Source organism: Myotis lucifugus, unplaced genomic scaffold (assembly GCF_000147115.1).
Source record: "Myotis lucifugus unplaced genomic scaffold, Myoluc2.0 scaffold_594, whole genome shotgun sequence".
NCBI lineage: Eukaryota > Metazoa > Chordata > Mammalia > Chiroptera > Vespertilionidae > Myotis > Myotis lucifugus.
Genome location: NW_005871642.1, coordinates 278,785 through 291,257, shown reverse-complemented (window position 1 = coordinate 291,257; position 12,473 = coordinate 278,785).

Genomic DNA, 12,473 nt, shown 5'->3' with positions numbered 1-12,473 from the left:
AGCAATGAGGGGAAAGCAATGCCCCATCACACCTCTGCTGCTGCCACTGCCGACAATGCAAGCCTCAGCCAGCCCTGGTTACCTGAGCCTCGGGCAGCCCTGAGCAGCTGGGCAGCCACCATCAGGGCTTGCCTATGCCTTGGGCCAGCCCTGGGCAGCTGGGGGGCCGAGGGGACTGGAGGACTCCGGAGGCAGGCGCACGGAGCGGGTGGGCCCACCTGGGGGCGGGCCCAGCCTTGCTGTGCACCTGCTACCTGGGCAGGGCTGAGGTGACTGGGTGCTGCCATCTTATTGCTGTGGGCACCACCACCTTTGAAGGCGTGTCAATCAATTAGCATATTTCCTCCTTATTGGCTGTGGGTTCTGCCATCTTTGAGGGTGGGCAGTCAATTAGCATATTCCCTCCTAATTTGCTGTGGGCTCTGCCACCTTTGTGATGGTGTGAGGGTCAATTAGCATATTCCCTCTTTATTCGATAGCATAAGTGATGTTACTTAAAAATGGCGGACTCAGGAATAGTTCTTATGCTTCACTCTTGCAGAGTAAGGAAGTATTTGGAGACATGAGTGGACCCTGAGGAAGAAGACACCTACTGAGAAGGGCTCCTGGTGGCTAACTGGGCTCAAGTTTAAAAACAGAGTCTAGCAGCCATTTCTAAACTGGTACCTCTCACTCCAATTGTACTTCAGGGGGAAGCCTGCACTGAAGTACCTGCCTCCCACACTCAAATGCCTGTCTGCACTCTGTTTCTGCCTTTTTTTCTGAGCCAGCTCTTAGAAAGGAGTTCCTGGAATTGTATTTCAACCAATAGGATTGAGTCTTTCCCCATCAACTATGAGCTCAGCATCTGCAACCCCATCTGCATATTCATCACCAATCAGAGCAACTCCATTCTGATCAATCAGGACAGTGCCTTTTAGATCAATCAGACTGCAGGAATTTGGAGCCCTCATTTGCATGAAGGTGAACCAATCAGGCAACAGGGTTGGGGACTTCTCTCTATATAAGTCAGCTCCCCTCTGGCTGGGGAACACATTTTCCCTTTCCACCAAAGCCTGAAGACTAAAGACTGAGTTTCCCCAGCTAGAGATTAAATACCTAAGATATCTTGCAAAGCATGGCACAGAGCAGGTGGAGCAGACAAGAAGGGAGCAGGGCCACCTCACAGCCATGCAGTATCATAATTAAACCATAACACTATTGAGCTGTTCCACAGCCATGGTGTTCTCACAGCCATGCTCAATCACAATTGAGCTGTTTGCACTGAATAAAGTTTCCCTTTTCCAAGCACTCCAAATTGGGGGTTCCTATTGGCCTTGAATTGGCACCAACAACCATCGGTTGACACCTGAATGGAGATCCCAGATTCCAATGGAAATTATCTAAGTCAGGGGAAATATTCAAGTAAAACTAAATAGGGGACAAAAATCTCCCAAGTCAGATCTGGGTCGTTGTAGAGGTTGTGGTTGAATCTGGGATAAAGAGGTGAATTGCACCTCAGCAAAAATTGAATGTTTCCTTTATGGTCACAGAAATTAAATATAGAGGATTAAGTCATTTACAAAGGCTAGGACAGGGAATCTGGAAGACTTTATTTCAGTCTTTAAACTGCTATTCACTAGCTGTGTGATCTTGGGCAAGAAAGTTACCTTCATAAGAATTCTACCTCAAGGAAAAATTGAAGTCTGACTAGAAAATATAAGCAGTGGTTGATACATATTAATTTTTGCCATCCTGCCTATCTAAGATCATGAACTACTTGCAATTATAAGATTTTATAATTCAGGAGGTAAGAGACCCTAGAGTTCAATTTTTATCTGGACTGGTTTTCAGTTTTAATCTATGGCTCATGTCACAAACATTTCCACCTAAAATCTTGTTAGGTAGTATTTTATAAAGTTGCATTTTCTGTCATTTCTTTAAATGGGAATAAATATATAGATAATTTAGAGTAGAGGAGTTAAAGCACTCAGCATAATTGACCTCCTAGATCAGGAATCTAAATCCAAAGAGGTGTGTTTTAAGAAATGGAAGGAATTTAACTTGTCTGAAACATGAGATTCACAGAAGGAGCTGCTGGGAGTGAAAACTGGGAAGGAGGTTGAAGTCACATTAGGGGAGATCTGGAAACCATGCCAAAGACGCTGGATTTGATGTTATAACAAATTGGTTAGCTTTATTGGTTCTTTATTCATTGAGGAATATCACTATATAGATGTTTAGCAGTGCCAGTAGCAGCAAGTAAAGGGAAAAAGCATTGAAGGGGAAGAGCCTGGAAGAAAAAACACAAATAGGAGATTATTTCAGCATTCCAGAAAGAAAATGACAGAAATTTGATATGTGGCTCTGCTGGGAGATGTGAAGAGGAGGCAGCAGTTATGGGACACAGTCTAGTGGACTGTGACAGGAAGTACCTTCACATGGCTCCCTGCTGAGCCTAAGCTCCTGAACCATTTTTTCTCATGGGCCGAATTCTTGCCCCAGGAAAGCGAAAACCATGGAACACATAGACTTGGGAAGGTAGAGATCTTAGGCCATCATTGAGGTGGTTTGCGAAGACGGCTCCCCTTCTACTCTAGGAGTTGGTTAATGTATAATAAGCAAAGATAATCTGGCTAAGAAAGTAAGAAAATTGTAACAATTGAGGAGCAGTGAGTAATTCCACATAACTTTGGGTAAATCAGTTTTTCTATTTGAGCATCAGTCTCTTTATCTGTTGAACTAAAAATGGGTGTTTACGTTGGGCCAGGTCCAGTACTAAAAGTTTAAATAAATTATTTCCTTTATTTTTTAAATTAGCCCTATAAAGTTCATATTGTTCTTCCAATTTTACAAATGAGGACCAGAGGCACAGAGGGTAACTTGTCCAAAATCACACATCTTGGGAAAGATGAAGAATTTAAAGTACATTATTTTTGAGACTTCATATTTTAATCTCCAAAGTTTTTTGAACTGTGATAGTGTAATGTGGGGTTCGGTGAACAGACTTTCCTTGTGGGTTCTTGTCTCATGAAGTTTGAAGAATAAAATTTGTGGACTAAAATGACTTGTTAGTAAAAGTATGAAATTTATTGGAAGCAAATCCAAACTCCCATATAGGGAGGGGTCTCCAAGGGTTCACCAACCAAGCCCCTTTTTCTAGGGTTTTAAAGGCTAGAAGTTCTCTGTCTATCTATGCTCCCTTCTAATTGGATCCTTCTCCATTTTATGACCCTCTGCTTTCCTAATTGGTTACTCTTTTTCAGGGTATCAGTTTCAAAGTCCAAAGCCCACCTGGTGTCCCCCACTTCCTCTCCCCTTATCTTGTGACATTTTTCTATCTTCTGTGAAAGTAAGATAAAGCATTCTGGAGTCTTAGAGCTAACTCTGCCCTTCACATATGCATTCGTTTCCCATGGAGCCCCCTTTTCCCTAAAATTGCCTGGCCTGTCTCTAAAATTCCTTACAATAGAGAGGACAAGAGCAGGAAAGCTAGTATATATGGGCAGGGAAGGCAACAAAGCAGGAAATTCGCACAGCTGCCCTAAGGGGCTTTGGGATATCTTTCTGTGGCTGTGTCAGATCCCATTGCTTTGGGTTCCTCACCTTAGATTAAAGGCTTTGGATCAGAAATCTGGGGTAACAGAAAGCTTCTGTTTTCCAAGAAAGCTCATGAATGCCCAAATTCCACCAGAGCAAGAATTAAACTTCATTGAGATTTCAGTTTTAAGGAGGTGAAGGCAGCTTCTTGTGTGAACATGGAAGAGGCAGGGTTGGTTGAGGAATGGTTGGAAAAGAACTTAAGAACTGGAGAGGAAGAATTTATTTCAATAAACATACAGCTGATCTAGGAAGAGGAGTGTGGCAACATCTCTTTGTTAGTTATTTCATTAGGGCCCAGTTAGTTGCTGAAATCACCCCCTTTCTTATAATTCCTGACAGACAGAAAATTCTGAGGTGTTTTAAATTAATAATGAAAGGACAGAACAGAACTGATATCTGTGTTCCTACTCCTCTTCCAGCAAAAGCCATAGAATGTATCAGTTACTCAGCCTGCTCTTATCTCAGCCAATAGGAATGCAAGGGAAAACAAACTCAAGGCCGAAAGTATGCTGAACACCCCCCTGTCTTTGTGTAACCAGACCCTAACTGCACCCTGCCCTTGCGTCACTAGCCCCCTGGCCCTCACTCAAGCAACTGGAATTGGCCAAATCAGTGGTCCAAGTGTGCCCCCACCCCCCGACCCCAAGCCCTATAAATTCTTTGTTCTCTTGGGACTCGGGGCTCTCTCTCGCATCCAGTAATGGAGGCAGAGGGGGAAAAAGCCTGGGCTTGAATAAAAGACTCTATGCTTTTGCATCAGACTTGGCGCTTTCTGGTGGTGTCTTTTGGGGTCTTGAAATCTGGGCATAACCTTTACAGCAGGCCAGAGGGTGGAAGGAAGAGACGAGAGGAGCTAATCACTTTACTGCAGGCCAAAACCAACAAAAGACTGCTTGCATTCCTGAATGTATGTTGGAACTTAACTTCCAGATGGCTATTGCCCTGATTTTTTTTCTTTCTTTTTTTTAAAATATATTTTTATTAATTTCAGAGAGGATGGGAGAGGGAGAAACATCAACGATGAGAGAATTCTTGATCAGGTGCCTCCTGCATGCCCCCTACTGGGGATTGAGCTTGCAACCCAGGTATGTGCCCTTGACCAGAATCAAACCCAGGACCTTTCAGTCCACAGGCCAAAGCTCTATCTACTGAGCCAAACCATCTAGGGCTATTGCCCTGATTTTCTAAGAAGAATAACCAGAGAAACCATCAACAAAACAATAAGAAAAACCCACTGCATGGGAGAACATATTTGCCAATGATATTTTTGATAAGGGTTTAATCTCCAAAATTTACAGAGAACTCATACAACTTAACAAAAGGAAGATAAATGAGCCAATCAAAAAATGGGCAAAGGACCTAAATAGACACTTTTTGAAAGAGGACATACAGAAGGCCCAGAGACATATGAAAACATGCTCAAAGTCACTAATCATCCTAGAGGTACAAATCAAAACATCAATGAAATACTATCTCACACCTGTCAGAATGGCAAACAGAAGTCCAAAGCCCACCTGGTGTCCTCCCCCTACCATCAACAAATCAACAAATGACAAGTGCTGGCAAGGATGTGGGAATATACTGATGGTGGGAATGCAGACTGGTCCAGCCACTGTGGAAAACGGTATGGAGTTTCCTCAAAAGTTAAAAATGGAGCTGCCATCTGACCCAGTAATCCCACTTCTAAGACTATATCCCAAGAAACCAGAAACACCAATCAGAAAGGATATATGCATCCCTATGTTCATAGCAGCACAAGTTACAATAGCTAAGATTTGGAAACAGCCTAAGTGCCCATCAGCAGATGAGTGGATTAAAAACCTGTGATACATCTACACAATGGAATACTATGCTGCTATAAAAAAAGAAGGAACCTTTACCATTTGCAACAGCATGGATGGAACTGGGTGCTGCCATCCCCCTTAGCATCATGCTAAGTGAAATAAGCCAGTCATAGAAAGATAAATATCACATGATCTCACTCATATATGGGATATAATGGTCAACATACTTTGATGAACAAGAATAGATCCAGAGACAAATGGCAGGGGAGGAGCGGGGGGTTAGAGAGCAACCAAAGGACTTGTATGCATGCATATTAGCATAACCAATGGTCACAGACACTGGGGCAGTGGGGGCTTGCCCGGGCTGGGAATGGCTTGGGGGGGTCAATTGGGGAAAAAGAAGACAGATGTAAAACTTTAGACAATAAAAAAAAGAATAACCAGGCGCCATTATCCCCCAGGAGCCTCTACTTCTTGTTTACACATGAACTTTCTGGAGACACAACCAATCCAAAGAAGCACACACTTCTTCCTCATGGATCTGCACTTGCTCCAGAACTAGCCCTGCTTCACCTTCTCCTGCCCCATATATCTATAGCCAATATAATGATCTCACAACAGCTTACACCTTTATTCCCTCTTCTTGAAGTGTGAAAACAAAGCCCATCAATCCCAAGATGAGGACATGTTGGCCTTCTCTGTCTAGCTCTGCTGCTGGTGGTTCAGACTGCATGCCCAGGATCCAGTCCTTCTCTGGTTAAGAAAGGGCTCAATAAACCCTTTCAGAACAGTTTTCAGCCATGACAGTTTTTTGTTTTTGCTTAACATTTCAAAGCATTAGAAATAGCCAACCTACATTAACATTCATTCTTGTTTTAGTAATTTTGCCTTCTAAGTCATTAGGCAACAATTTTACCAAATGTTTTGTTGCAACCTAACAAAAGATTCTAACTTTCAAGTCTATACTGTTTGTTTGCCGCTCTTTCTCTCTGAAACTGAGGAAAATGGAAGTAAATTTGGGACCAAAAAAAACCTAAAAATTAATATAATAAGAGAGTTATTGTACACCCTAATGATGATAAGGTGTTATAAATTTAAGAGTTGGATTAACTCAATGTTTGAAGCTGAAATTTAAATGGGGGGATGAGTAATTTTTAAACATTAAGATGGCAAAGTAGGTACACACTGCCCTCACTTCCTTCGACAACCACATCAAAGTTACAACCAAAATACAGAACAACCATCATTCAGATCCACCGGAAGTCTAGATGAACATAAGTCCTACATCTAAGGATACATAGAAGAAGCCACATGGAGACTAGTAGGAGGGGTGGAGACACAGAACAGGCTGGTCCTGCATCCATGTGTGGTGGTTAAAAATTGAGAGGGATATCTCAGCTGAGGAGGTACTCACTGAGGAGTGAGGGGTCCCAGCCCCACATCAGGTTCCCCTGCCCAGGATACAAGGGCTAGGAAGAGAAGTCCCCATAACTTCTGGCTCTGAAAACCAGTAGGGATTGTGGCTAAGTGAGATGGAGGCTTCTGGCATCTGGGGCATTCCTCTGTAAGGGCCTGAGCATGGACTTACTGGGACTCACTCACTCTGAGCTCCATTGCTGGAGCAGATGCTTGAAAGGTATCAGGACCATATGGAAAGGAACAGAGTCCTCTGGCTTCAGTGAGAGGTCTAGTGGGCAGCTTTCTCCCAGACAAAGTGCTTGTAGAGGCCATTGTTTCTTTGCTGGGACCTCCTCCAACACACAGAGTAGGCAGATAGGTGCCATATTGGGGTCTCCATCAACTTGGCAAACACTGTGCACCCTGACCTGAGACCCCACCTCACTCATTTTGTCAGCCCACCCAAGTCACTTCCAGCAGCTTTTTCATACAATGGCTGCTCTACTGTAAACTTTTCTAAAATCTCTCAAAGTTCCCCAAACCTCAAATAAGCAGTGACTAGCATCAATGTACCCTGTACCTCATGCTAAGTAGCCCAAAGCCTGGCACTAGTGGCAGCCAGCCTCAGTTCACAGTTTGGCCTCTCTCAGGTGTCTCCAATCCCAACACAAATGGCAACCACCTGCAGGTCACTTCATAGCTCATATCAGGCAGCCCTGGCCAGGACATAGCTAGTGGATGGCCTTGGCCTACACCAGAGCCCCTCCTAAAATGCCCAGAACCAACATAACTGGTGGCTGGCTTCAGACCACACCAAAACCACCCAATTGCCTCCACAAATGACACACTCAAAGGGAAGACTCAGCAGGCACAAGAGCCCCATTAAAGTGAATCCTTCTCCTTGTGGTCAACTCCTGCACAACTGTTCTTCCACTGTGGTCACAGCCAGTCCTCACAACCAGTCAGCCTGAGAGTCAATTCCGCGCACTGACATGCAAACAGCAATCAAGGCTCAACTACAACAGAAGTTACACACTACCCACACAAGGGACACACCCAGCTCAGTGGCCAAGGAGACTTCACCACTAGACGTAATAGGACACCTATGACATAATGGCCACTCTACCAAGATTGGGAGAAGTAGAAGCTCTACCTAATACATAGAAACAAATATAGTGAGGCAGCTTAAATGAGGAGACAAAGAAACATGCTCCAATTGAAAGAACAGAACAAAAGTCCAGAGAAAAGAACTAAACAAAATGAAGAAAGACAATATACCAGATGCAGAGTTTAAAACACTGGTTATAAGCATGCTCAATGAACTTAAGGGAAGAGTAGAATTTTCACTAAGAACTTTAGCAAAGAAAGAGGAAACATAAAAATAAAAACAGAAAACATATAAAAGAACCAGTCAGAAATGAAGAATATAACTGAAATGAACAGTACATTTGAGAAAATTACCACTTAGTAGATTAAATGAAGCAGACAATTGAGTTAGTGATTTGGAACATAAGGTAGCAGAAAACACCCAATCAAAGCAACAAATTAAGAGAGTATAAGAAGCCTCTGGAACACCTCCAAGTGTACCAACATTTGCATCATAATTCATATCATGGGGATACCAGAAGGAGAAGCGAGAGAGCAAGGAATTGAAAACCTATTTGAAGGAATAATGATGGAAAACTTCCCTAACCTGGCAATGGAACTAGACACACAAGTCTAGGAAGTTCAGAGAGTCCCAAATGAGTCACACAAGACACATCATAATAAAAATGGCAGAGGTTAAAGACAAAGAGAGAATCATAAAGGCAGCAAGAGAAAAGTAATTAGTTACCTACAAAGGAATGCCCAAATGACTCTCAGCTAATTTCTCAACAGAAACTTTTGAAGTCAGAAGAGATTGGCACAAAATATTCAAAGTGATGAGAAGCAAGGGCTTACATCCAAGATTACTCTACCCAGCAAGGCTTATTTAGAACTAGAGGCCTGGTGCACGAATCTGTGCATGGGTGGGGTCTGGACGGCCTGCCCTGATCGGGGCCAATCAGGGCTGGGCCAGTCAGAGGAGGGGCCACGGGAGGTTGGCCAGCTGGCCCCGCCCCTCGATTGGGCCAGTTGGCTGGCCGCAGTGTGTGTCATAGCGACCAGTTGTTCTGGTCATTCCAGTTGCTTGGCTTTTATATATATAGACTAGAGGCTCAATGCACAAAATTTGTAGAAGGGACTTGGCCCCAGCCCCTGCCTGCTGCCACCATAGCCGGGGCCTCTGCCACCTCTGCTGTGGCCCTCGCCTGCTGTGGCTTTGTCCAGAAGGAAAGACGTCTGGAAGGACGTCCAGTCTAATTAGCATATTACGCTTTTATTATTATAGATTGAAAGAGAGATGAATAGCTTCCCAGAGAAGAAAAAGCTAAGGGAGTTCATCACTACCAAACAAACCAGTATTAAAAGAAATTTTACAGGGAATTCTTTAAGAAAAAGGTACACAAATTAAAAATCTAATCTAATAAAAGAGAAACATGCAAATTGACCCCACCTCTGCTATGCCCAAGCCACGCCACCAGCCAATCAGAGTGACTATATGCAAATTAACCCAACTAAGATGGCGGCCGGCAGCCAACCTTCCCGCTTGCCCTGGCCGCTGTGACCTCTGCTCAAGGCAACAAAGTTTCAATTATAGAAGATAAATAAATCCCAGATACCTGCTTCCAGCCAGCCTCCACTGGGAGCTTGGGTGGCTGGGGGCCATAGCCAGCCTGCAAACAGCCAACAGCCCCTCACTCAGGCTGGCCAGGCACCCCAGTGGGGACCCCCACCCTGAAGGGGCTGTGGCCAGCCTGCAAACAGCCATCAGCCCCTCACCCAGGATGGCCACACCCTCATGGGGTGAGGGTCCCCACTGGAGGCCTTGGTCAGCCTGAAAACAGCCATCAGCCCCTCACCCAGACTGGCCAGGCACCCCAGCAGGACTCCCCACCCTAAAGGGGTGTGGCCAGCCTTAAAACGGCCCTCATCCCTCACCCAGGCTGGCCAGGCACCCCAGCGGGACCCCCAGTCTGATCCGGGACACCCTTCAGGACAAACCAGCCAGCCCCCACCCATGCACCAGTCCTCTATCCTATATAATAAAAGGGTAATATGCAAACTGACCCTAACAATAGAACAACTGGGAATGACTGGTCACTATGACTGCACTGACCACCAGGCGGCAGATGCTCAATGCAGGAGCTGCCCCCTGGTGGTCAGTGCACTCCCACAGGGGGAGCCCTGCTCAGCCACAAGCCAGACTGACGGCTGCCAGTACAGCGGTGGTGGTGGGAGCCTCTCCTGTCTCCTCAGCAGTGCTAAGGATGTCCAACTGCAGTTTAGGCCTGCTCCCCGCTGGCAAGTGGGCATCCCCCGAGGGCTCCCGGGCTGCCAGAGGGATGTCTGACTGCCAGCTTAGGCCCAATCCCCCGGGGAGCAGGCCTAAGCCAGCAGGTGGACATCCCCCGAGCAATCCCAGACTGGAGAGGGCACAGGCCGGGCTGAGGGACCCCCCCCCCCCGTGCACAAATTTTTGTGCCCCGGGCCTCTAGTCTATATATATAGAAGCCTAAGCGACCAAATGACCAAATGACCAAATGGCTGTTCGACTGGTCACTATGACACACCACTGGCCACCAGGGGGAAGATGCTCAATGCGGGAGCTGCCTCCTGGTGGTCAGTGTGCTCCCATTGCGGGAGCGCCGTTCAGCTGACTGACACCAGACTCATGGCTGGAGAGTGCTGCTGTGGCGGTAAGAGCCTCTCCCGCCTCTGCAGCAGCACTACTGGAGCAGCAGCTATGGCAGGCACAGTGGGACCCAGATGAGCAGGAGCAAATGGTGCGGTGCCCAGCCCAGGCTTGGGTTCCTCCCCCTGCCACTTGCCTGTTCACACACTACTACACCCCTTGGACATCCCCTTAGGGGTCCTGGATTGTGAGAGGGCGCAGGCCAGGCTGAGGAGACCCCACTGGTTCACAAATCCATGAACCAGACCTCTAGTATATATATAATGTAATATGACTCAACCATAAAAAGACTAAAATCTTGCCATTTGCAACAATATAGGTGGACCTAGAAGATATTATGCTAAGTGAAATAAGTCAGACAGAGAAAGACAAATACTACATCATTTCACTTAGATGTTGAACCTAAAAAACAAAATAAATGAACAAAAATTCATAGATACAGAGAGCATTTTCATGGCTGTCAGATGGGAAGGTGCTAGAGAGATGGGTGAAAAGGGTGAGAGGATTAAAGAGACAAACTTGCATTTACAAAATAGGCACAGCATCCAAAAGATGGTCAATAATATTGTGATAACTATGCATGGTGCCAGGTGGGCACTGGACTTATGGGGAGTCACTTTGTAAGTTACATAAATGTCTAATCACTATATTGTGGACCTGAAATTAATATAATATTTTAGGTCAACTGCAATTAGAAATAATAAAAAATATATTTTAAAAGGTGCCTGAGGCCAGTCCATCCTTGCTGCTTGACACAGTCGCTGCAGGGAAGAAACATCTGCACAGCATATGTTTCAAGGGACCTGGCGTATATGGCATACTGTTCTTAATATGTTTGCTCCCCCTCTTGAGCTATGTGTTTTAACCAAGGTCACCTCTCCGAGAAAGGTTGTTTCCCCAGGTGGGGATGTTTCCCTGGAGTTGGGGATTGATGGGACTGGGGAGGGGAATGAATCAGTAAAACGCCCTAGTGTTACAGAAATACCATGTACTGCTTATGAAGAACTTGGACTAAGACTGTTGGCAATAAATTTGGGACTTGTTGGGCCCACATCCCCAGGAGTCTGCCCACCAGGGTAAGGACCAAAGCCAATACCCATGGAGACCCACCGACACAGGGCAGTCCCAGGGGAGACAACTAGCAAAAAGGATATAACCTTTACTGGGGCCATAAAGTAAGAACCTTGGAGTGGAGATAACAACCCAGCCCTAGCCTTTGGAATAGAATGGATAGGATTAAAATCAACAGAACTAGATGGAGATGGGATCTTTGGCAAAGGTCAGATAAGAAACTATGGACATGAAACAAGGAACTGTAGGTCAAGGGAGGACCCAAAACATACTATTATGTCATGCTTATAGAATCAAATAGTATAAATACAGTTTTAACAGGACAATAAAGAGAGAACCTGGCTATGCTGATCAACTGAACGCTGTCTCCGTGTCCTTTATTCTTTGCTGACTCCGTCCACACCTTTGAGAACCCCTGGACCCGCTGGGGCTGGACCTCAGCAATATGGAACTCATTATTACCTCTTTTTTTATATACCTCTGATGAGAACTATATGAGCTTTTCAAGAATTTAAACAATAAACATGGCATGCCTCTGGGGAAAGAGGAAGGAAAATGGAGTTTGGGAATCAAAGGGATGAGTAATAAATGAAGCAAAAGAGGGTCCTTGCAAGGACAAACGATCATGAGCTTATGAGTATGATTAACTCAAACCTTAGCACTTGAGGTCCCAAAAGTAAAAGTGTACTGGAGACAAGAAAGAGGAAGGTCTTGGTCAGCCTCCTGTAGGCTGAAGAGGATGTTAGTTATGTCATGTGAGAAGCCAGCAGTTCCTAGGGCTCTGGGTCTACGTCACCATAGCATCTATTCCAAAACTCTAGCCAAGACTACTGAGCAGTTGCTGGGAACTGCTGCTGATGAGT